The sequence below is a fragment of the Astatotilapia calliptera genome, chromosome 3 (assembly GCF_964374335.1).
Source record: "Astatotilapia calliptera chromosome 3, fAstCal68.1, whole genome shotgun sequence".
Taxonomy (NCBI): Eukaryota; Metazoa; Chordata; class Actinopteri; order Cichliformes; family Cichlidae; genus Astatotilapia; species Astatotilapia calliptera.
In genome coordinates, this window is record NC_137424.1 from 24,290,690 (window position 1) to 24,314,521 (window position 23,832).

The 23,832-nt window shown below is 57.7% G+C and overlaps 13 non-coding genes across 13 annotated transcripts; all 13 read right to left on the bottom strand.

Moving 5' to 3' along the window:
* Positions 1-1,552: 1,552 nt before the first annotated feature.
* LOC145427823 (5S ribosomal RNA) lies at positions 1,553-1,671 on the bottom strand. Its single transcript, XR_013908365.1, has one exon. It is a non-coding gene; the product is annotated as a 5S ribosomal RNA (ribosomal RNA).
* Positions 1,672-2,805: 1,134 nt separating this feature from the next.
* Positions 2,806-2,924, bottom strand: LOC145427824 (5S ribosomal RNA). The gene has a single exon (XR_013908366.1). It is a non-coding gene; the product is annotated as a 5S ribosomal RNA (ribosomal RNA).
* Positions 2,925-4,372: 1,448 nt separating this feature from the next.
* Positions 4,373-4,491, bottom strand: LOC145426837 (5S ribosomal RNA). Its single transcript, XR_013907556.1, has one exon. It is a non-coding gene; the product is annotated as a 5S ribosomal RNA (ribosomal RNA).
* A 1,800-nt stretch (positions 4,492-6,291) lies between these two features.
* Positions 6,292-6,410, bottom strand: LOC145427826 (5S ribosomal RNA). The gene has a single exon (XR_013908368.1). It is a non-coding gene; the product is annotated as a 5S ribosomal RNA (ribosomal RNA).
* Positions 6,411-7,429: 1,019 nt separating this feature from the next.
* LOC145426542 (5S ribosomal RNA) lies at positions 7,430-7,548 on the bottom strand. The gene has a single exon (XR_013907252.1). It is a non-coding gene; the product is annotated as a 5S ribosomal RNA (ribosomal RNA).
* Positions 7,549-10,452: 2,904 nt separating this feature from the next.
* LOC145426701 (5S ribosomal RNA) lies at positions 10,453-10,571 on the bottom strand. The gene has a single exon (XR_013907413.1). It is a non-coding gene; the product is annotated as a 5S ribosomal RNA (ribosomal RNA).
* A 1,368-nt stretch (positions 10,572-11,939) lies between these two features.
* On the bottom strand, positions 11,940-12,058 carry LOC145426792 (5S ribosomal RNA). The gene has a single exon (XR_013907509.1). It is a non-coding gene; the product is annotated as a 5S ribosomal RNA (ribosomal RNA).
* A 900-nt stretch (positions 12,059-12,958) lies between these two features.
* LOC145426543 (5S ribosomal RNA) lies at positions 12,959-13,077 on the bottom strand. The gene has a single exon (XR_013907253.1). It is a non-coding gene; the product is annotated as a 5S ribosomal RNA (ribosomal RNA).
* A 2,904-nt stretch (positions 13,078-15,981) lies between these two features.
* Positions 15,982-16,100, bottom strand: LOC145426712 (5S ribosomal RNA). The gene has a single exon (XR_013907425.1). It is a non-coding gene; the product is annotated as a 5S ribosomal RNA (ribosomal RNA).
* Positions 16,101-17,468: 1,368 nt separating this feature from the next.
* LOC145426793 (5S ribosomal RNA) lies at positions 17,469-17,587 on the bottom strand. Its single transcript, XR_013907510.1, has one exon. It is a non-coding gene; the product is annotated as a 5S ribosomal RNA (ribosomal RNA).
* A 900-nt stretch (positions 17,588-18,487) lies between these two features.
* On the bottom strand, positions 18,488-18,606 carry LOC145426544 (5S ribosomal RNA). The gene has a single exon (XR_013907254.1). It is a non-coding gene; the product is annotated as a 5S ribosomal RNA (ribosomal RNA).
* Positions 18,607-21,510: 2,904 nt separating this feature from the next.
* Positions 21,511-21,629, bottom strand: LOC145426723 (5S ribosomal RNA). Its single transcript, XR_013907438.1, has one exon. It is a non-coding gene; the product is annotated as a 5S ribosomal RNA (ribosomal RNA).
* A 1,368-nt stretch (positions 21,630-22,997) lies between these two features.
* Positions 22,998-23,116, bottom strand: LOC145426794 (5S ribosomal RNA). Its single transcript, XR_013907511.1, has one exon. It is a non-coding gene; the product is annotated as a 5S ribosomal RNA (ribosomal RNA).
* Between the last annotated feature and the right edge of the window lie 716 nt (positions 23,117-23,832).

Consider the following 23,832-nt stretch of genomic DNA (forward strand, 5'->3'; position numbering starts at 1 on the left):
CAGCCATAGGCCCTGGTGTGGTGTAAGTGGCCTCAGCCAGCAGCCACAGGCCCTGGTGTGGTGTAAGTGGCCTGAGCAAGAGCCACAGGCACTGGTGTGGTGTAAGTGCCCTCAGCCAGCAGCCACAGGCCCTGGTGTGGTGTAAGTGGCCTCAGCCAGCAGCCACAGGCCCTGGTGTGGTGTAAGTGGCCTCAGCCAGCAGCCACAGGCCATGGTGTGGTGTAAGTGGCCTCAGCCAGCAGCCACAGGCCCTGGTGTGGTGTAAGTGGCCTCAGCCAGCAGCCACAGGCCCTGGTGTGGTGTAAGTGGCCTCAGCCAGAGCCACAGGCCCTGGTATAGTGTAAGTGGCCTCAACCAGTGCCACAGGCCCTGGTGGGGTGTAAGTGGCCTGAGCAAGAGCCACAGACCCTGGTGTGGTGTAATTGGCCTCAATAGCAACTAATGCCCTGGTGTGGTGTAGGTGGCCTCAGCCAGCAGCCACAGGCCCTGGTGTGGTGTAAGTGCCCTCAGCCAGCAGCCACAGGCACTGGTGTGGTGTAAGTGCCCTCAGCCAGCAGCCACAGGCCCTGGTGTGGTGTAAGTGGCCTCAGCCAGCAGCCACAGGCCATGGTGTGGTGTAAGTGGCCTCAGCCAGCAGCCACAGGCCCTGGTGTGGTGTAAGTGGCCTCAGCCAGTGCCACAGGCCCTGGTGTGGTGTAAGTGGCCTGAGCAAGAGTCACAGACCCTGGTGTGGTGTAATTGGCCTCAATAGCAACTAATGCCCTGGTGTGGTGTAGGTGGCCTCAGCCAGCAGCCACAGGCCCTGGTGTGGTGTAAGTGGCCTCAGCCAGTGCCACAGGCCCTGGTGTGGTGTAAGTGGCCTGAGCAAGAGCCACAGGCCCTGGTGTGGTGTAAGTGGCCTCAGCCAGAAGCCACAGGCACTGGTGTGGTGTAAGTGCCCTCAGCCAGCAGCCACAGGCACTGGTGTGGTGTAAGTGACCTCAGCCAGCAGCCACAGGCCCTGGTGTGGTGTAAGTGGCCTCAGCCAGAAGCCACAGGCACTGGTGTGGTGTAAGTGCCCTCAGCCAGCAGCCACAGGCACTGGTGTGGTGTAAGTGACCTCAGCCAGCAGCCACATGCCCTGGTGTGGTGTAAGTGGCCTCAGCCAGCAGCCACAGGCCCTGGTGTGGTGTAAGTGGCCTCAGCCAGTGCCACAGGCCATGGTGTGGTGTAAGTGGCCTGAGCAAGAGCCACAGACCCTGGTGTGGTGTAATTGGCCTCAATAGCAACTAATGCCCTGGTGTGGTGTAAGTGGCCTCAGCCAGCAGCCACAGGCCCTGGTGTGGTGTAAGTGGCCTCAGCCAGCAGCCACAGGCCCTGATGTGGTGTAAGTGGCCCCAGCCGGTCACTCAGGCCCTGGTGTGGTGTAGGTGGCATCAGCTAGCAGCACAAGACATTGGAAAACAGCCAAAAGCAATGTCGTTAATGTGCCCTCATTAATGGGCAGCTGCTTTTGGTCTTTTAATACACCCCTTCTCTGGATCAAAAGCTGTTCAATGACATGAAAATGAAAGGCTTACAGCACCAGGTATTCCCAGGTAGTCTCCCATCCAAGTACTAACCAAGCCCAGCCCTGCTTAGCTTCCGAGATCAGACGAGGTCGGGCGTGCTCAGGGTGGTATGGCCGTAAGCTGCTGGCCCCAGCACAATGTCTCAATTTATGGATTCAACTATTTAGGTGGCAAGTACCTGAAGTTACGAAGACAATCCTTTAACCATACCTGCATGTTTGCATAATACCCTAACCCAAAGGCTCAGTTTAGCATTTATCTAACAGCACAGGCCCTGGATTGTTGAAGATGGCCTCAGGAACCAGCACAGGGCCTGGTGTGTTGTACATGGCCACAGCTAGGAGCACAGGGCCTGGTTTGGTGAAAATGGCCTCGGCCAGAAGCGCAGGGCCTGGTGTGATGTGAGTGGCCTGAGCAAGAGCCACAGGCCCTGGTGTGGTGTAAGTGGCCTCAGCCAGAAGCCACAGGCACTGGTGTGGTGTAAGTGGCCTCAGCCAGCAGCCACAGGCCCTGGTGTGGTGTAAGTGGCCTCAGCCAGCAGCCACAGGCCCTGGTGTGGTGTAAGTGGCCTCAGCCAGCAGCCACAGGCCCTGGTGTGGTGTAAGTGGCCTCAGCCAGAGCCACAGGCCCTGGTGTGGTGTAAGTGGCCTCAGCCAGTGCCACAGGCCCTGGTGTGGTGTAAGTGACCTATATAGCAACTAATGCCCTGGTGTGGTGTAACTGGCCTCAGCCAGCAGCCACAGGCCCTGGTGTGGTGTAAGTGGCCTCAGCCACTGCCACAGGCCCTGGTGTGGTGTAAGTGGCCTCAATAGCAACTAAGGCCCTGGTGTGGTGTAGGTGGCCTCAGCCAGCAGCCACAGGCCCTGGTGTGGTGTAAGTGGCCTCAGCCAGTGCCACAGGCCCTGGTGTGGTGTAAGTGGCCTGAGCAAGAGCCACAGACCATGGTGTGGTGTAATTGGTCTCAATAGCAACTAATGCTCTGGTGTGGTGTAAGTGGCCTCAGCCAGCAGCCACAGGCCCTGGTGTGGTGTAAGTGGCCTCAGCCAGCAGCCACAGGCCCTGATGTGGTGTAAGTGGCCCCAGCCGGTCACTCAGGCCCTGGTGTGGTGTAGGTGGCATCAGCTAGCAGCACAAGACATTGGAAAACAGCCAAAAGCAATGTCGTTAATGTGCCCTCATTAATGGGCAGCTGCTTTTGGTCTTTTAATACACCCCTTCTCTGGATCAAAAGCGGTTCAATGACATGAAAATGAAAGGCTTACAGCACCAGGTATTCCCAGGTAGTCTCCCATCCAAGTACTAACCAAGCCCAGCCCTGCTTAGCTTCCGAGATCAGACGAGGTCGGGCGTGCTCAGGGTGGTATGGCCGTAAGCTGCTGGCCCCAGCACAATGTCTCAATTTATGGATTCAACTGATTAGGTGGCAAGTACCTGAAGTTACGAAGACAATCCTTTAACCATACCTGCATGTTTGCATAATACCCTAACCCAAAGGCTCAGTTTAGCATTTATCTAACAGCACAGGCCCTGGATTGTTGAAGATGGCCTCAGGAACCAGCACAGGGCCTGGTGTGTTGTACATGGCCACAGCCAGCAGCACAGGGCCTGGTTTGGTGAAGATGGCCTCGGCCAGAAGCGCAGGGCCTGGTGTGATGTGAGTGGCCTGAGCAAGAGCCACAGGCCCTGGTGTGGTGTAAGTGGCCTCAGCCAGAAGCCACAGGCACTGGTGTGGTGTAAGTGGCCTCAGCCAGCAGCCACAGGCCCTGGTGTGGTGTAAGTGGCCTCAGCCAGCAGCCACAGGCCCTGGTGTGGTGTAAGTGGCCTCAGCCAGTGCCACAGGCCCTGGTGTGGTGTAAGTGGCCTGAGCAAGAGCCACAGACCCTGGTGTGGTGTAATTGGCCTCAATAGCAACTAATGCCCTGGTGAGGTGTAGGTGGCCTCAGCCAGCAGCCACAGGCCCTGGTGTGGTGTAAGTGGCCTCAGCCAGTGCCACAGGCCCTGGTGTGGTGTAAGGGGCCTCAATAGCAACTAATGCCCTGGTGTGGTGTAAGTGGCCTCAGCCAGCAGCCACAGGCACTGGTGTGGTGTAAGTGGCCTCAGCCAGCAGCCACAGGCCCTGGTGTGGTGTAAGTGGCCTCAGCCAGCAGCCACAGGCCCTGGTGTGGTGTAAGTGGCCTGAGCCAGCTGCCACAGGCCCTGGTGTGGTGTAAGTGACCTCAGCCAGCAGCCACAGGCCCTGGTGTGGTGTAAGTGGCCTCAGCCAGCAGCCACAGGCCCTGGTGTGGTGTAAGTGGCCTCAGCCAGTGCCAAAGGCCCTGGTGTGGTGTAAGTGGCCTCAGCCAGTGCCAAAGGCCCTGGTGTGGTGTAAGTGGCCTGAGCAAGAGTCACAGACCCTGGTGTGGTGTAATTGGCCTCAATAGCAACTAATGCCCTGGTGTGGTGTAGGTGGCCTCAGCCAGCAGCCACAGGCCCTGGTGTGGTGTAAGTGGCCTCAGCCAGTGCCACAGGCCCTGGTGTGGTGTAAGTGGCCTCAATAGCAACTAATGCCCTGGTGTGGTGTAAGTGGCCTCAGCCAGCAGCCACAGGCCCTGGTGTGGTGTAAGTGGCCTGAGCAAGAGCCACAGACCCTGGTGTGGTGTAATTGGCCTCAATAGCAACTAAGGCCCTGGTGTGGTGTAGGTGGCCTCAGCTAGCAGCACAAGACATTGGAAAACAGCCAAAAGCAATGTCGTTAATGTGCCCTCATTAATGGGCAGCTGCTTTTGGTCTTTTAATACACCCCTTCTCTGGATCAAAAGCGGTTCAATGACATGAAAATGAAAGGCTTACAGCACCAGGTATTCCCAGGCAGTCTCCCATCCAAGTACTAACCAAGCCCAGCCCTGCTTAGCTTCCGAGATCAGACGAGGTCAGGCGTGCTCAGGGTGGTATGGCCGTAAGCTGCTGGCCCCAGCACAATGTCTCAATTTATGGATTCAACTGATTAGGTGGCAAGTACCTGAAGTTACGAAGACAATCCTTTAACCATACCTGCATGTTTGCATAATACCCTAACCCAAAGGCTCAGTTTAGCATTTATCTAACAGCACAGGCCCTGGATTGTTGAAGATGGCCTCAGGAACCAGCACAGGGCCTGGTGTGTTGTACATGGCCACAGCTAGCAGCACAGGGCCTGGTTTGGTGAAGATGGCCTCGGCCAGAAGCGCAGGGCCTGGTGTGATGTGAGTGGCCTGAGCAAGAGCCACAGGCCCTGGTGTGGTGTAAGTGGCCTCAGCCAGAAGCCACAGGCACTGGTGTGGTGTAAGTGGCCTCAGCCAGCAGCCACAGTCCCTGGTGTGGTGTAAGTGGCCTCAGCCAGCAGCCACAGGCCCTGGTGTGGTGTAAATGGCCTCAGCCAGCAGCCACAGGCCCTGGTGTGGTGTAAGTGGCCTCAGCCAGAGCCACAGGCCATGGTGTGGTGTAAGTGGCCTCAGCCAGTGCCACAGGCCCTGGTGTGGTGTAAGTGGCCTGAGCAAGAGCCACAGACCCTGGTGTGGTGTAATTGGCCTCAATAGCAACTAATGCCCTGGTGTGGTGTAGGTGGCCTCAGCCAGCAGCCACAGGCCCTGGTGTGGTGTAAGTGGCCTCAGCCAGTGCCACAGGCCCTGGTGTGGTGTAAGGGGCCTCAATAGCAACTAATGCCCTGGTGTGGTGTAAGTGGCCTCAGCCAGCAGCCACAGGCCCTGGTGTGGTGTAAGTGACCTCAGCCAGCAGCCACAGGCCCTGGTGTGGTGTAAGTGGCCTCAGCCAGCAGCCACAGGCCCTGGTGTGGTGTAAGTGGCCTCAGCCAGTGCCACAGGCCCTGGTGTGGTGTAAGTGGCCTGAGCAAGAGTCACAGACCCTGGTGTGGTGTAATTGGCCTCAATAGCAACTAATGCCCTGGTGTGGTGTAGGTGGCCTCAGCCAGCAGCCACAGGCCCTGGTGTGGTGTAAGTGGCCTCAGCCAGTGCCACAGGCCCTGGTGTGGTGTAGGGGGCCTCAATAGCAACTAATGCCCTGGTGTGGTGTAAGTGGCCTCAGCCAGCAGCCACAGGCCCTGGTGTGGTGTAAGTGGCCTCAGCCAGAGCCACAGGCCCTGGTGTGGTGTAAGTGGCCTCAGCCAGTGCCACAGGCCCTGGTGTGGTGTAAGTGGCCTGAGCAAGAGCCACAGACCCTGGTGTGGTGTAATTGGCCTCAATAGCAACTAATGCCCTGGTGTGGTGTAGGTGGCCTCAGCCAGCAGCCACAGGCCCTGGTGTGGTGTAAGTGGCCTCAATAGCAACTAATGCCCTGGTGTGGTGTAAGTGGCCTCAGCCAGCAGCCACAGGCCCTGGTGTGGTGTAAGTGGCCTGATCAAGAGCCACAGACCCTGGTGTGGTGTAATTGGCCTCAATAGCAACTAAGGCCCTGGTGTGGTGTAGGTGGCCTCAGCCAGCAGCCACAGGCCCTGGTGTGGTGTAAGTGGCCTCAGCCAGCAGCCACAGGCCCTGGTGTGGTGTAAGTGGCCTCAGCCAGCAGCCACAGGCCCTGATGTGGTGTAAGTGGCCCCAGCCGGTCACTCAGGCCCTGGTGTGGTGTAGGTGGCATCAGCTAGCAGCACAAGACATTGGAAAACAGCCAAAAGCAATGTCGTTAATGTGCCCTCATTAATGGGCAGCTGCTTTTGGTCTTTTAATACACCCCTTCTCTGGATCAAAAGCGGTTCAATGACATGAAAATGAAAGGCTTACAGCACCAGGTATTCCCAGGTAGTCTCCCATCCAAGTACTAACCAAGCCCAGCCCTGCTTAGCTTCCGAGATCAGACGAGGTCGGGCGTGCTCAGGGTGGTATGGCCGTAAGCTGCTGGCCCCAGCACAATGTCTCAATTTATGGATTCAACTGATTAGGTGGCAAGTACCTGAAGTTACGAAGACAATCCTTTAACCATACCTGCATGTTTGCATAATACCCTAACCCAAAGGCTCAGTTTAGCATTTATCTAACAGCACAGGCCCTGGATTGTTGAAGATGGCCTCAGGAACCAGCACAGGTTCTGGTGTGTTGTACATGGCCACAGCTAGCAGCACAGGGCCTGGTTTGGTGAAGATGGCCTCGGCCAGAAGCGCAGGGCCTGGTGTGATGTGAGTGGCCTGAGCAAGAGCCACAGGCCCTGGTGTGGTGTAAGTGGCCTCAGCCAGAAGCCACAGGCACTGGTGTGGTGTAAGTGGCCTCAGCCAGCAGCCACAGGCCCTGGTGTGGTGTAAGTGGCCTCAGCCAGCAGCCACAGGCCCTGGTGTGGTGTAAGTGGCCTCAGCCAGCAGCCACAGGCCCTGGTGTGGTGTAAGTGGCCTCAGCCAGAGCCACAGGCCCTGGTGTGGTGTAAGTGGCCTCAGCCAGCAGCCACAGGCCCTGGTGTGGTGTAAGTGGCCTCAATAGCAACTAATGCCCTGGTGTGGTGTAAGTGGCCTCAGCCAGCAGCCACAGGCCCTGGTGTGGTGTAAGTGGCCTGAGCAAGAGCCACAGACCCTGGTGTGGTGTAATTGGCCTCAATAGCAACTAAGGCCCTGGTGTGGTGTAGGTGGCCTCAGCCAGCAGCCACAGGCCCTGGTGTGGTGTAAGTGGCCTCAGCCAGCAGCCACAGGCCCTGGTGTGGTGTAAGTGGCCTCAGCCAGCAGCCACAGGCCCTGATGTGGTGTAAGTGGCCCCAGCCGGTCACTCAGGCCCTGGTGTGGTGTAGGTGGCATCAGCTAGCAGCACAAGACATTGGAAAACAGCCAAAAGCAATGTCGTTAATGTGCCCTCATTAATGGGCAGCTGCTTTTGGTCTTTTAATACACCCCTTCTCTGGATCAAAAGCGATTCAATGACATGAAAATGAAAGGCTTACAGCACCAGGTATTCCCAGGCAGTCTCCCATCCAAGTACTAACCAAGCCCAGCCCTGCTTAGCTTCCGAGATCAGACGAGGTCGGGCGTGCTCAGGGTGGTATGGCCGTAAGCTGCTGGCCCCAGCACAATGTCTCAATTTAAGGATTCAACTGATTAGGTGGCAAGTACCTGAAGTTACGAAGACAATCCTTTAACCATACCTGCATGTTTGCATAATACCCTAACCCAAAGGCTCAGTTTAGCATTTATCTAACAGCACAGGCCCTGGATTGTTGAAGATGGCCTCAGGAACCAGCACAGGTTCTGGTGTGTTGTACATGGCCACAGCTAGCAGCACAGGGCCTGGTTTGGTGAAGATGGCCTCGGCCAGAAGCGCAGGGCCTGGTGTGATGTGAGTGGCCTGAGCAAGAGCCACAGGCCCTGGTGTGGTGTAAGTGGCCTCAGCCAGAAGCCACAGGCACTGGTGTGGTGTAAGTGGCCTCAGCCAGCAGCCACAGGCCCTGGTGTGGTGTAAGTGGCCTCAGCCAGAGCCACAGGCCCTGGTGTGGTGTAAGTGGCCTCAGCCAGTGCCACAGGCCCTGGTGTGGTGTAAGTGGCCTGAGCAAGAGCCACAGACCCTGGTGTGGTGTAATTGGCCTCAATAGCAACTAATGCCCTGGTGAGGTGTAGGTGGCCTCAGCCAGCAGCCACAGGCCCTGGTGTGGTGTAAGTGGCCTCAGCCAGTGCCACAGGCCCTGGTGTGGTGTAAGGGGCCTCAATAGCAACTAATGCCCTGGTGTGGTGTAAGTGGCCTCAGCCAGCAGCCACAGGCACTGGTGTGGTGTAAGTGGCCTCAGCCAGCAGCCACAGGCCCTGGTGTGGTGTAAGTGGCCTCAGCCAGCAGCCACAGGCCCTGGTGTGGTGTAAGTGGCCTGAGCCAGCTGCCACAGGCCCTGGTGTGGTGTAAGTGGCCTCAGCCAGAAGCCACAGGCACTGGTGTGGTGTAAGTGCCCTCAGCCAGCAGCCACAGGCCCTGGTGTGGTGTAAGTGACCTCAGCCAGCAGCCACAGGCCCTGGTGTGGTGTAAGTGGCCTCAGCCAGCAGCCACAGGCCCTGGTGTGGTGTAGGTGGCCTCAGCCAGCAGCCACAGGCCCTGGTGTGGTGTAAGTGGCCTCAACCAGTGCCACAGGCCCTGGTGTGGTGTAAGGGGCCTCAATAGCAACTAATGCCCTGGTGTGGTGTAAGTGGCCTCAGCCAGCAGCCACAGGCACTGGTGTGGTGTAAGTGGCCTCAGCCAGCAGCCACAGGCCCTGGTGTGGTGTAAGTGGCCTCAGCCAGTGCCACAGGCCCTGGTGTGGTGTAAGTGGCCTGAGCAAGAGCCACAGACCCTGGTGTGGTGTAATTGGCCTCAATAGCAACTAAGGCCCTGGTGTGGTGTAAGTGGCCTCAGCCAGAAGCCACAGGCACTGGTGTGGTGTAAGTGGCCTCAGCCAGCAGCCACAGGCCCTGGTGTGGTGTAAGTGGCCTCAGCCAGCAGCCACAGGCCCTGGTGTGGTGTAAGTGGCCTCAGCCAGAGCCACAGGCCCTGGTGTGGTGTAAGTGGCCTGAGCAAGAGCCACAGACCCTGGTGTGGTGTAATTGGCCTCATTAGCAACTAATGCCCTGGTGTGGTGTAGGTGGCCTCAGCCAGGAGCCACAGGCCCTGGTGTGGTGTAAGTGGCCTCAGCCAGCAGCCACAGGCCCTGGTGTGGTGTAAGTGGCCTCAGCCAGTGCCACAGGCCCTGGTGTGGTGTAAGTGGCCTGAGCAAGAGTCACAGACCCTGGTGTGGTGTAATTGGCTTCAATAGCAACTAATGCCCTGGTGTGGTGTAGGTGGCCTCAGCCAGCAGCCACAGGCCCTGGTGTGGTGTAAGTGGCCTCAACCAGTGCCACAGGCCCTGGTGTGGTGTAAGGGGCCTCAATAGCAACTAATGCCCTGGTGTGGTGTAAGTGGCCTCAGCCAGCAGCCACAGGCACTGGTGTGGTGTAAGTGGCCTCAGCCAGCAGCCACAGGCCCTGGTGTGGTGTAAGTGGCCTCAGCCAGTGCCACAGGCCCTGGTGTGGTGTAAGTGGCCTGAGCAAGAGCCACAGACCCTGGTGTGGTGTAATTGGCCTCAATAGCAACTAAGGCCCTGGTGTGGTGTAAGTGGCCTCAGCCAGAAGCCACAGGCACTGGTGTGGTGTAAGTGGCCTCAGCCAGCAGCCACAGGCCCTGGTGTGGTGTAAGTGGCCTCAGCCAGCAGCCACAGGCCCTGGTGTGGTGTAAGTGGCCTCAGCCAGAGCCACAGGCCCTGGTGTGGTGTAAGTGGCCTCAGCCAGTGCCACAGGCCCTGGTGTGGTGTAAGTGGCCTGCGCAAGAGCCACAGACCCTGGTGTGGTGTAATTGGCCTCAATAGCAACTAATGCCCTGGTGTGGTGTAGGTGGCCTCAGCCAGCAGCCACAGGCCCTGGTGTGGTGTAAGTGGCCTCAATAGCAACTAATGCCCTGGTGTGGTGTAAGTGGCCTCAGCCAGCAGCCACAGGCCCTGGTGTGGTGTAAGTGGCCTCAGCCAGCAGCCACAGGCCCTGGTGTGGTGTAAGTGGCCTCAGCCAGCAGCCACAGGCCCTGGTGTGGTGTAAGTGGCCTCAGCCAGTGCCACAGGCCCTGGTGTGGTGTAAGTGGCCTGAGCAAGAGCCACAGACCCTGGTGTGGTGTAATTGGCCTCAATAGCAACTAATGCCCTGGTGTGGTGTAAGTGGCCTCAGCCAGCAGCCACAGGCCCTGGTGTGGTGTAAGTGGCCTCAGCCAGCAGCCACAGGCCCTGATGTGGTGTAAGTGGCCCCAGCCGGTCACTCAGGCCCTGGTGTGGTGTAGGTGGCATCAGCTAGCAGCACAAGACATTGGAAAACAGCCAAAAGCAATGTCGTTAATGTGCCCTCATTAATGGGCAGCTGCTTTTGGTCTTTTAATACACCCCTTCTCTGGATCAAAAGCGGTTCAATGACATGAAAATGAAAGGCTTACAGCACCAGGTATTCCCAGGTAGTCTCCCATCCAAGTACTAACCAAGCCCAGCCCTGCTTAGCTTCCGAGATCAGACGAGTTCGGGCGTGCTCAGGGTGGTATGGCCGTAAGCTGCTGGCCCCAGCAAAATGTCTCAATTTATGGATTCAACTGATTAGGTGGCAAGTACCTGAAGTTACGAAGACAATCCTTTAACCATACCTGCATGTTTGCATAATACCCTAACCCAAAGGCTCAGTTTAGCATTTATCTAACAGCACAGGCCCTGGATTGTTGAAGATGGCCTCAGGAACCAGCACAGGGCCTGGTGTGTTGTACATGGCCACAGCTAGCAGCACAGGGCCTGGTTTGGTGAAGATGGCCTCGGCCAGAAGCGCAGGGCCTGGTGTGATGTGAGTGGCCTGAGCAAGAGCCACAGGCCCTGGTGTGGTCTAAGTGGCCTCAGCCAGAAGCCACAGGCACTGGTGTGGTGTAAGTGGCCTCAGCCAGCAGCCACAGGCCCTGGTGTGGTGTAAGTGGCCTCAGCCAGAAGCCACAGGCACTGGTGTGGTGTAAGTGGCCTCAGCCAGCAGCCACAGGCCCTGGTGTGGTGTAAGTGGCCTCAGCCAGTGCCACAGGCCCTGGTGTGGTGTAAGTGGCCTGAGCAAGAGCCACAGACCCTGGTGTGGTGTAATTGGCCTCAATAGCAACTAATGCCCTGGTGTGGTGTAGGTGGCCTCAGCCAGCAGCCACAGGCCCTGGTGTGGTGTAAGTGGCCTCAATAGCAACTAATGCCCTGGTGTGGTGTAAGTGGCCTCGGCCAGCAGCCACAGGGCCTGGTGTGATAGGAGTGGCCTGAGCAAGAGCCACAGGCCCTGGTGTGGAGTAAGTGGCCTGAGCAAGAGCCACAGGCCCTGGTGTGGTGTAAGTGGCCTCAGCCAGAGCCACAGGCCCTGGTGTGGTGTAAGTGGCCTCAGAAGCAAATAAGGCCGTGGTGTGGTGTAAGTGGCCTCAGCCAGAGCCACAGGCCCTGGTGTGGTGTAAGTGGCCTCAATAGCAACTAAGGCCCTGGTGTGGTGTAAGTGGCCTCATCCAGCAGCCACAGGCCTTGGTGTGGTGTAAGTCGCCTCATCCAGCAGCCACAGGCCCTGGTGTGGTAAAAGTGGCCTGAGCAAGAGCCACAGACCCTGGTGTGGTGTAATTGGCCTCAATAGCAAGTAAGGCCCTGGTGTGGTGTAGGTGGCCTCAGCCAGCAGCCACAGGCCCTGGTGTGGTGTAAGTGGCCTCAGCCAGCAACCACAGGCCCTGATGTGGTGTAAGTGGCCCCAGCCGGTCACTCAGGCCCTGGTGTGGTGTAAGTGGCATCAGCTAGCAGCACAAGACATTGGAAAACAGCCAAAAGCAATGTCGTTAATGTGCCCTCATTAATGGGCAGCTGCTTTTGGTCTTTTAATACACCCCTTCTCTGGATCAAAAGCGGTTCAATGACATGAAAATGAAAGGCTTACAGCACCAGGTATTCCAAGGAAGTCTCCCATCCAAGTACTAACCAAGCCCAGCCCTGCTTAGCTTCCGAGATCAGACGAGGTCGGGCGTGCTCAGGGTGGTATGGCCGTAAGCTGCTGGCCCCAGCACAATGTCTCAATTTATGGATTCAACTGATTAGGTGGCAAGTACCTGAAGTTACGAAGACAATCCTATAACCATACCTGCATGTTTGCATAATACCCTAACCCAAAGGCTCAGTTTAGCATTTATCCAACAGCACAGGCCCTGGATTGTTGAAGATGGCCTCAGGAACCAGAACAGGGCCTGGTGTGTTGTACATGGCCACAGCTAGCAGCACAGGGCCTGGTTTGGTGAAGATGGCCTCGGCCAGAAGCACAGGGCCTGGTGTGATATGAGTGGCCTGAGCAAGAGCCACAGGCCCTGGTGTGGAGTAAGTGGCCTGAGCAAGAGCCACAGGCCCTGGTGTGGTGTAAGTGGCCTGAGCAAGAGCAACAGGCCCTGGTGTGGTGTAATTGGCCTCAATAGCAACTAAGGCCCTGGTGTGGTGTATGTGACCTCAGCCAGCAGCCACAGGCCCTGGTGTGGTGTAAGTGGCCTCAGAAGCAAATAAGGCCGTGGTGTTGTGTATGTGGCCTCAGCCAGCAGCCACAGGCCCTTGGTGTGGTGTAAGTGGCCTCAGCCAGCAGCCACAGGCCCTGGTGTGGTGTGGGTGGCCTCAGCCAGCAGCCACAGGCCCTGGTGTGGTGTAAGTGGCCTCAGCCAGCAGCCACAGGCCCTGGTGTGGTGTAAGTGGCCTCAGCCAGCAGCCACAGGCCCTGATGTGGTGTAAGTGGCCCCAGCCGGTCACTCAGGCCCTGGTGTGGTGTAGGTGGCATCAGCTAGCAGCACAAGACATTGGAAAACAGCCAAAAGCAATGTCGTTAATGTGCCCTCATTAATGGGCAGCTGCTTTTGGTCTTTTAATACACCCCTTCTCTGGATCAAAAGCGATTCAATGACATGAAAATGAAAGGCTTACAGCACCAGGTATTCCCAGGCAGTCTCCCATCCAAGTACTAACCAAGCCCAGCCCTGCTTAGCTTCCGAGATCAGACGAGGTCGGGCGTGCTCAGGGTGGTATGGCCGTAAGCTGCTGGCCCCAGCACAATGTCTCAATTTAAGGATTCAACTGATTAGGTGGCAAGTACCTGAAGTTACGAAGACAATCCTTTAACCATACCTGCATGTTTGCATAATACCCTAACCCAAAGGCTCAGTTTAGCATTTATCTAACAGCACAGGCCCTGGATTGTTGAAGATGGCCTCAGGAACCAGCACAGGTTCTGGTGTGTTGTACATGGCCACAGCTAGCAGCACAGGGCCTGGTTTGGTGAAGATGGCCTCGGCCAGAAGCGCAGGGCCTGGTGTGATGTGAGTGGCCTGAGCAAGAGCCACAGGCCCTGGTGTGGTGTAAGTGGCCTCAGCCAGAAGCCACAGGCACTGGTGTGGTGTAAGTGGCCTCAGCCAGCAGCCACAGGCCCTGGTGTGGTGTAAGTGGCCTCAGCCAGAGCCACAGGCCCTGGTGTGGTGTAAGTGGCCTCAGCCAGTGCCACAGGCCCTGGTGTGGTGTAAGTGGCCTGAGCAAGAGCCACAGACCCTGGTGTGGTGTAATTGGCCTCAATAGCAACTAATGCCCTGGTGAGGTGTAGGTGGCCTCAGCCAGCAGCCACAGGCCCTGGTGTGGTGTAAGTGGCCTCAGCCAGTGCCACAGGCCCTGGTGTGGTGTAAGGGGCCTCAATAGCAACTAATGCCCTGGTGTGGTGTAAGTGGCCTCAGCCAGCAGCCACAGGCACTGGTGTGGTGTAAGTGGCCTCAGCCAGCAGCCACAGGCCCTGGTGTGGTGTAAGTGGCCTCAGCCAGCAGCCACAGGCCCTGGTGTGGTGTAAGTGGCCTGAGCCAGCTGCCACAGGCCCTGGTGTGGTGTAAGTGGCCTCAGCCAGAAGCCACAGGCACTGGTGTGGTGTAAGTGCCCTCAGCCAGCAGCCACAGGCCCTGGTGTGGTGTAAGTGACCTCAGCCAGCAGCCACAGGCCCTGGTGTGGTGTAAGTGGCCTCAGCCAGCAGCCACAGGCCCTGGTGTGGTGTAGGTGGCCTCAGCCAGCAGCCACAGGCCCTGGTGTGGTGTAAGTGGCCTCAACCAGTGCCACAGGCCCTGGTGTGGTGTAAGGGGCCTCAATAGCAACTAATGCCCTGGTGTGGTGTAAGTGGCCTCAGCCAGCAGCCACAGGCACTGGTGTGGTGTAAGTGGCCTCAGCCAGCAGCCACAGGCCCTGGTGTGGTGTAAGTGGCCTCAGCCAGTGCCACAGGCCCTGGTGTGGTGTAAGTGGCCTGAGCAAGAGCCACAGACCCTGGTGTGGTGTAATTGGCCTCAATAGCAACTAAGGCCCTGGTGTGGTGTAAGTGGCCTCAGCCAGAAGCCACAGGCACTGGTGTGGTGTAAGTGGCCTCAGCCAGCAGCCACAGGCCCTGGTGTGGTGTAAGTGGCCTCAGCCAGCAGCCACAGGCCCTGGTGTGGTGTAAGTGGCCTCAGCCAGAGCCACAGGCCCTGGTGTGGTGTAAGTGGCCTGAGCAAGAGCCACAGACCCTGGTGTGGTGTAATTGGCCTCATTAGCAACTAATGCCCTGGTGTGGTGTAGGTGGCCTCAGCCAGGAGCCACAGGCCCTGGTGTGGTGTAAGTGGCCTCAGCCAGCAGCCACAGGCCCTGGTGTGGTGTAAGTGGCCTCAGCCAGTGCCACAGGCCCTGGTGTGGTGTAAGTGGCCTGAGCAAGAGTCACAGACCCTGGTGTGGTGTAATTGGCTTCAATAGCAACTAATGCCCTGGTGTGGTGTAGGTGGCCTCAGCCAGCAGCCACAGGCCCTGGTGTGGTGTAAGTGGCCTCAACCAGTGCCACAGGCCCTGGTGTGGTGTAAGGGGCCTCAATAGCAACTAATGCCCTGGTGTGGTGTAAGTGGCCTCAGCCAGCAGCCACAGGCACTGGTGTGGTGTAAGTGGCCTCAGCCAGCAGCCACAGGCCCTGGTGTGGTGTAAGTGGCCTCAGCCAGTGCCACAGGCCCTGGTGTGGTGTAAGTGGCCTGAGCAAGAGCCACAGACCCTGGTGTGGTGTAATTGGCCTCAATAGCAACTAAGGCCCTGGTGTGGTGTAAGTGGCCTCAGCCAGAAGCCACAGGCACTGGTGTGGTGTAAGTGGCCTCAGCCAGCAGCCACAGGCCCTGGTGTGGTGTAAGTGGCCTCAGCCAGCAGCCACAGGCCCTGGTGTGGTGTAAGTGGCCTCAGCCAGAGCCACAGGCCCTGGTGTGGTGTAAGTGGCCTCAGCCAGTGCCACAGGCCCTGGTGTGGTGTAAGTGGCCTGCGCAAGAGCCACAGACCCTGGTGTGGTGTAATTGGCCTCAATAGCAACTAATGCCCTGGTGTGGTGTAGGTGGCCTCAGCCAGCAGCCACAGGCCCTGGTGTGGTGTAAGTGGCCTCAATAGCAACTAATGCCCTGGTGTGGTGTAAGTGGCCTCAGCCAGCAGCCACAGGCCCTGGTGTGGTGTAAGTGGCCTCAGCCAGCAGCCACAGGCCCTGGTGTGGTGTAAGTGGCCTCAGCCAGCAGCCACAGGCCCTGGTGTGGTGTAAGTGGCCTCAGCCAGTGCCACAGGCCCTGGTGTGGTGTAAGTGGCCTGAGCAAGAGCCACAGACCCTGGTGTGGTGTAATTGGCCTCAATAGCAACTAATGCCCTGGTGTGGTGTAAGTGGCCTCAGCCAGCAGCCACAGGCCCTGGTGTGGTGTAAGTGGCCTCAGCCAGCAGCCACAGGCCCTGATGTGGTGTAAGTGGCCCCAGCCGGTCACTCAGGCCCTGGTGTGGTGTAGGTGGCATCAGCTAGCAGCACAAGACATTGGAAAACAGCCAAAAGCAATGTCGTTAATGTGCCCTCATTAATGGGCAGCTGCTTTTGGTCTTTTAATACACCCCTTCTCTGGATCAAAAGCGGTTCAATGACATGAAAATGAAAGGCTTACAGCACCAGGTATTCCCAGGTAGTCTCCCATCCAAGTACTAACCAAGCCCAGCCCTGCTTAGCTTCCGAGATCAGACGAGTTCGGGCGTGCTCAGGGTGGTATGGCCGTAAGCTGCTGGCCCCAGCAAAATGTCTCAATTTATGGATTCAACTGATTAGGTGGCAAGTACCTGAAGTTACGAAGACAATCCTTTAACCATACCTGCATGTTTGCATAATACCCTAACCCAAAGGCTCAGTTTAGCATTTATCTAACAGCACAGGCCCTGGATTGTTGAAGATGGCCTCAGGAACCAGCACAGGGCCTGGTGTGTTGTACATGGCCACAGCTAGCAGCACAGGGCCTGGTTTGGTGAAGATGGCCTCGGCCAGAAGCGCAGGGCCTGGTGTGATGTGAGTGGCCTGAGCAAGAGCCACAGGCCCTGGTGTGGTGTAAGTGGCCTCAGCCAGAAGCCACAGGCACTGGTGTGGTGTAAGTGGCCTCAGCCAGCAGCCACAGGCCCTGGTGTGGTGTAAGTGGCCTCAGCCAGAAGCCACAGGCACTGGTGTGGTGTAAGTGGCCTCAGCCAGCAGCCACAGGCCCTGGTGTGGTGTAAGTGGCCTCAGCCAGTGCCACAGGCCCTGGTGTGGTGTAAGTGGCCTGAGCAAGAGCCACAGACCCTGGTGTGGTGTAATTGGCCTCAATAGCAACTAATGCCCTGGTGTGGTGTAGGTGGCCTCAGCCAGCAGCCACAGGCCCTGGTGTGGTGTAAGTGGCCTCAATAGCAACTAATGCCCTGGTGTGGTGTAAGTGGCCTCGGCCAGCAGCCACAGGGCCTGGTGTGATAGGAGTGGCCTGAGCAAGAGCCACAGGCCCTGGTGTGGAGTAAGTGGCCTGAGCAAGAGCCACAGGCCCTGGTGTGGTGTAAGTGGCCTCAGCCAGAGCCACAGGCCCTGGTGTGGTGTAAGTGGCCTCAGAAGCAAATAAGGCCGTGGTGTGGTGTAAGTGGCCTCAGCCAGAGCCACAGGCCCTGGTGTGGTGTAAGTGGCCTCAATAGCAACTAAGGCCCTGGTGTGGTGTAAGTGGCCTCATCCAGCAGCCACAGGCCTTGGTGTGGTGTAAGTCGCCTCATCCAGCAGCCACAGGCCCTGGTGTGGTAAAAGTGGCCTGAGCAAGAGCCACAGACCCTGGTGTGGTGTAATTGGCCTCAATAGCAAGTAAGGCCCTGGTGTGGTGTAGGTGGCCTCAGCCAGCAGCCACAGGCCCTGGTGTGGTGTAAGTGGCCTCAGCCAGCAACCACAGGCCCTGATGTGGTGTAAGTGGCCCCAGCCGGTCACTCAGGCCCTGGTGTGGTGTAAGTGGCATCAGCTAGCAGCACAAGACATTGGAAAACAGCCAAAAGCAATGTCGTTAATGTGCCCTCATTAATGGGCAGCTGCTTTTGGTCTTTTAATACACCCCTTCTCTGGATCAAAAGCGGTTCAATGACATGAAAATGAAAGGCTTACAGCACCAGGTATTCCAAGGAAGTCTCCCATCCAAGTACTAACCAAGCCCAGCCCTGCTTAGCTTCCGAGATCAGACGAGGTCGGGCGTGCTCAGGGTGGTATGGCCGTAAGCTGCTGGCCCCAGCACAATGTCTCAATTTATGGATTCAACTGATTAGGTGGCAAGTACCTGAAGTTACGAAGACAATCCTATAACCATACCTGCATGTTTGCATAATACCCTAACCCAAAGGCTCAGTTTAGCATTTATCCAACAGCACAGGCCCTGGATTGTTGAAGATGGCCTCAGGAACCAGAACAGGGCCTGGTGTGTTGTACATGGCCACAGCTAGCAGCACAGGGCCTGGTTTGGTGAAGATGGCCTCGGCCAGAAGCACAGGGCCTGGTGTGATATGAGTGGCCTGAGCAAGAGCCACAGGCCCTGGTGTGGAGTAAGTGGCCTGAGCAAGAGCCACAGGCCCTGGTGTGGTGTAAGTGGCCTGAGCAAGAGCAACAGGCCCTGGTGTGGTGTAATTGGCCTCAATAGCAACTAAGGCCCTGGTGTGGTGTATGTGACCTCAGCCAGCAGCCACAGGCCCTGGTGTGGTGTAAGTGGCCTCAGAAGCAAATAAGGCCGTGGTGTTGTGTATGTGGCCTCAGCCAGCAGCCACAGGCCCTTGGTGTGGTGTAAGTGGCCTCAGCCAGCAGCCACAGGCCCTGGTGTGGTGTGGGTGGCCTCAGCCAGCAGCCACAGGCCCTGGTGTGGTGTAAGTGGCCTCAGCCAGCAGCCACAGGCCCTGGTGTGGTGTAAGTGGCCTCAGCCAGCAGCCACAGGCCCTGATGTGGTGTAAGTGGCCCCAGCCGGTCACTCAGGCCCTGGTGTGGTGTAGGTGGCATCAGCTAGCAGCACAAGACATTGGAAAACAGCCAAAAGGAATGTCGTTAATGTGCCCTCATTAATGGGCAGCTGCTTTTGGTCTTTTAATACACCCCTTCTCTGGATCAAAAGCGATTCAATGACATGAAAATGAAAGGCTTACAGCACCAGGTATTCCCAGGCAGTCTCCCATCCAAGTACTAACCAAGCCCAGCCCTGCTTAGCTTCCGAGATCAGACGAGGTCGGGCGTGCTCAGGGTGGTATGGCCGTAAGCTGCTGGCCCCAGCACAATGTCTCAATTTAAGGATTCAACTGATTAGGTGGCAAGTACCTGAAGTTACGAAGACAATCCTTTAACCATACCTGCATGTTTGCATAATACCCTAACCCAAAGGCTCAGTTTAGCATTTATCTAACAGCACAGGCCCTGGATTGTTGAAGATGGCCTCAGGAACCAGCACAGGTTCTGGTGTGTTGTACATGGCCACAGCTAGCAGCACAGGGCCTGGTTTGGTGAAGATGGCCTCGGCCAGAAGCGCAGGGCCTGGTGTGATGTGAGTGGCCTGAGCAAGAGCCACAGGCCCTGGTGTGGTGTAAGTGGCCTCAGCCAGAAGCCACAGGCACTGGTGTGGTGTAAGTGGCCTCAGCCAGCAGCCACAGGCCCTGGTGTGGTGTAAGTGGCCTCAGCCAGAGCCACAGGCCCTGGTGTGGTGTAAGTGGCCTCAGCCAGTGCCACAGGCCCTGGTGTGGTGTAAGTGGCCTGAGCAAGAGCCACAGACCCTGGTGTGGTGTAATTGGCCTCAATAGCAACTAATGCCCTGGTGAGGTGTAGGTGGCCTCAGCCAGCAGCCACAGGCCCTGGTGTGGTGTAAGTGGCCTCAGCCAGTGCCACAGGCCCTGGTGTGGTGTAAGGGGCCTCAATAGCAACTAATGCCCTGGTGTGGTGTAAGTGGCCTCAGCCAGCAGCCACAGGCACTGGTGTGGTGTAAGTGGCCTCAGCCAGCAGCCACAGGCCCTGGTGTGGTGTAAGTGGCCTCAGCCAGCAGCCACAGGCCCTGGTGTGGTGTAAGTGGCCTGAGCCAGCTGCCACAGGCCCTGGTGTGGTGTAAGTGGCCTCAGCCAGAAGCCACAGGCACTGGTGTGGTGTAAGTGCCCTCAGCCAGCAGCCACAGGCCCTGGTGTGGTGTAAGTGACCTCAGCCAGCAGCCACAGGCCCTGGTGTGGTGTAAGTGGCCTCAGCCAGCAGCCACAGGCCCTGGTGTGGTGTAGGTGGCCTCAGCCAGCAGCCACAGGCCCTGGTGTGGTGTAAGTGGCCTCAACCAGTGCCACAGGCCCTGGTGTGGTGTAAGGGGCCTCAATAGCAACTAATGCCCTGGTGTGGTGTAAGTGGCCTCAGCCAGCAGCCACAGGCACTGGTGTGGTGTAAGTGGCCTCAGCCAGCAGCCACAGGCCCTGGTGTGGTGTAAGTGGCCTCAGCCAGTGCCACAGGCCCTGGTGTGGTGTAAGTGGCCTGAGCAAGAGCCACAGACCCTGGTGTGGTGTAATTGGCCTCAATAGCAACTAAGGCCCTGGTGTGGTGTAAGTGGCCTCAGCCAGAAGCCACAGGCACTGGTGTGGTGTAAGTGGCCTCAGCCAGCAGCCACAGGCCCTGGTGTGGTGTAAGTGGCCTCAGCCAGCAGCCACAGGCCCTGGTGTGGTGTAAGTGGCCTCAGCCAGAGCCACAGGCCCTGGTGTGGTGTAAGTGGCCTGAGCAAGAGCCACAGACCCTGGTGTGGTGTAATTGGCCTCATTAGCAACTAATGCCCTGGTGTGGTGTAGGTGGCCTCAGCCAGGAGCCACAGGCCCTGGTGTGGTGTAAGTGGCCTCAGCCAGCAGCCACAGGCCCTGGTGTGGTGTAAGTGGCCTCAGCCAGTGCCACAGGCCCTGGTGTGGTGTAAGTGGCCTGAGCAAGAGTCACAGACCCTGGTGTGGTGTAATTGGCTTCAATAGCAACTAATGCCCTGGTGTGGTGTAGGTGGCCTCAGCCAGCAGCCACAGGCCCTGGTGTGGTGTAAGTGGCCTCAACCAGTGCCACAGGCCCTGGTGTGGTGTAAGGGGCCTCAATAGCAACTAATGCCCTGGTGTGGTGTAAGTGGCCTCAGCCAGCAGCCACAGGCACTGGTGTGGTGTAAGTGGCCTCAGCCAGCAGCCACAGGCCCTGGTGTGGTGTAAGTGGCCTCAGCCAGTGCCACAGGCCCTGGTGTGGTGTAAGTGGCCTGAGCAAGAGCCACAGACCCTGGTGTGGTGTAATTGGCCTCAATAGCAACTAAGGCCCTGGTGTGGTGTAAGTGGCCTCAGCCAGAAGCCACAGGCACTGGTGTGGTGTAAGTGGCCTCAGCCAGCAGCCACAGGCCCTGGTGTGGTGTAAGTGGCCTCAGCCAGCAGCCACAGGCCCTGGTGTGGTGTAAGTGGCCTCAGCCAGAGCCACAGGCCCTGGTGTGGTGTAAGTGGCCTCAGCCAGTGCCACAGGCCCTGGTGTGGTGTAAGTGGCCTGCGCAAGAGCCACAGACCCTGGTGTGGTGTAATTGGCCTCAATAGCAACTAATGCCCTGGTGTGGTGTAGGTGGCCTCAGCCAGCAGCCACAGGCCCTGGTGTGGTGTAAGTGGCCTCAATAGCAACTAATGCCCTGGTGTGGTGTAAGTGGCCTCAGCCAGCAGCCACAGGCCCTGGTGTGGTGTAAGTGGCCTCAGCCAGCAGCCACAGGCCCTGGTGTGGTGTAAGTGGCCTCAGCCAGCAGCCACAGGCCCTGGTGTGGTGTAAGTGGCCTCAGCCAGTGCCACAGGCCCTGGTGTGGTGTAAGTGGCCTGAGCAAGAGCCACAGACCCTGGTGTGGTGTAATTGGCCTCAATAGCAACTAATGCCCTGGTGTGGTGTAAGTGGCCTCAGCCAGCAGCCACAGGCCCTGGTGTGGTGTAAGTGGCCTCAGCCAGCAGCCACAGGCCCTGATGTGGTGTAAGTGGCCCCAGCCGGTCACTCAGGCCCTGGTGTGGTGTAGGTGGCATCAGCTAGCAGCACAAGACATTGGAAAACAGCCAAAAGCAATGTCGTTAATGTGCCCTCATTAATGGGCAGCTGCTTTTGGTCTTTTAATACACCCCTTCTCTGGATCAAAAGCGGTTCAATGACATGAAAATGAAAGGCTTACAGCACCAGGTATTCCCAGGTAGTCTCCCATCCAAGTACTAACCAAGCCCAGCCCTGCTTAGCTTCCGAGATCAGACGAGTTCGGGCGTGCTCAGGGTGGTATGGCCGTAAGCTGCTGGCCCCAGCAAAATGTCTCAATTTATGGATTCAACTGATTAGGTGGCAAGTACCTGAAGTTACGAAGACAATCCTTTAACCATACCTGCATGTTTGCATAATACCCTAACCCAAAGGCTCAGTTTAGCATTTATCTAACAGCACAGGCCCTGGATTGTTGAAGATGGCCTCAGGAACCAGCACAGGGCCTGGTGTGTTGTACATGGCCACAGCTAGCAGCACAGGGCCTGGTTTGGTGAAGATGGCCTCGGCCAGAAGCGCAGGGCCTGGTGTGATGTGAGTGGCCTGAGCAAGAGCCACAGGCCCTGGTGTGGTCTAAGTGGCCTCAGCCAGAAGCCACAGGCACTGGTGTGGTGTAAGTGGCCTCAGCCAGCAGCCACAGGCCCTGGTGTGGTGTAAGTGGCCTCAGCCAGAAGCCACAGGCACTGGTGTGGTGTAAGTGGCCTCAGCCAGCAGCCACAGGCCCTGGTGTGGTGTAAGTGGCCTCAGCCAGTGCCACAGGCCCTGGTGTGGTGTAAGTGGCCTGAGCAAGAGCCACAGACCCTGGTGTGGTGTAATTGGCCTCAATAGCAACTAATGCCCTGGTGTGGTGTAGGTGGCCTCAGCCAGCAGCCACAGGCCCTGGTGTGGTGTAAGTGGCCTCAATAGCAACTAATGCCCTGGTGTGGTGTAAGTGGCCTCGGCCAGCAGCCACAGGGCCTGGTGTGATAGGAGTGGCCTGAGCAAGAGCCACAGGCCCTGGTGTGGAGTAAGTGGCCTGAGCAAGAGCCACAGGCCCTGGTGTGGTGTAAGTGGCCTCAGCCAGAGCCACAGGCCCTGGTGTGGTGTAAGTGGCCTCAGAAGCAAATAAGGCCGTGGTGTGGTGTAAGTGGCCTCAGCCAGAGCCACAGGCCCTGGTGTGGTGTAAGTGGCCTCAATAGCAACTAAGGCCCTGGTGTGGTGTAAGTGGCCTCATCCAGCAGCCACAGGCCTTGGTGTGGTGTAAGTCGCCTCATCCAGCAGCCACAGGCCCTGGTGTGGTAAAAGTGGCCTGAGCAAGAGCCACAGACCCTGGTGTGGTGTAATTGGCCTCAATAGCAAGTAAGGCCCTGGTGTGGTGTAGGTGGCCTCAGCCAGCAGCCACAGGCCCTGGTGTGGTGTAAGTGGCCTCAGCCAGCAACCACAGGCCCTGATGTGGTGTAAGTGGCCCCAGCCGGTCACTCAGGCCCTGGTGTGGTGTAAGTGGCATCAGCTAGCAGCACAAGACATTGGAAAACAGCCAAAAGCAATGTCGTTAATGTGCCCTCATTAATGGGCAGCTGCTTTTGGTCTTTTAATACACCCCTTCTCTGGATCAAAAGCGGTTCAATGACATGAAAATGAAAGGCTTACAGCACCAGGTATTCCAAGGAAGTCTCCCATCCAAGTACTAACCAAGCCCAGCCCTGCTTAGCTTCCGAGATCAGACGAGGTCGGGCGTGCTCAGGGTGGTATGGCCGTAAGCTGCTGGCCCCAGCACAATGTCTCAATTTATGGATTCAACTGATTAGGTGGCAAGTACCTGAAGTTACGAAGACAATCCTATAACCATACCTGCATGTTTGCATAATACCCTAACCCAAAGGCTCAGTTTAGCATTTATCCAACAGCACAGGCCCTGGATTGTTGAAGATGGCCTCAGGAACCAGAACAGGGCCTGGTGTGTTGTACATGGCCACAGCTAGCAGCACAGGGCCTGGTTTGGTGAAGATGGCCTCGGCCAGAAGCACAGGGCCTGGTGTGATATGAGTGGCCTGAGCAAGAGCCACAGGCCCTGGTGTGGAGTAAGTGGCCTGAGCAAGAGCCACAGGCCCTGGTGTGGTGTAAGTGGCCTGAGCAAGAGCAACAGGCCCTGGTGTGGTGTAATTGGCCTCAATAGCAACTAAGGCCCTGGTGTGGTGTATGTGACCTCAGCCAGCAGCCACAGGCCCTGGTGTGGTGTAAGTGGCCTCAGAAGCAAATAAGGCCGTGGTGTTGTGTATGTGGCCTCAGCCAGCAGCCACAGGCCCTTGGTGTGGTGTAAGTGGCCTCAGCCAGCAGCCACAGGCCCTGGTGTGGTGTGGGTGGCCTCAGCCAGCAGCCACAGGCCCTTGGTGTGGTGTAAGTCGCCTCATCCAGCAGCCACAGGCCCTGATGTGGTGTAAGTGGCCTCAGCCAGAGCCACAGGCCCTGGTGTGGTGT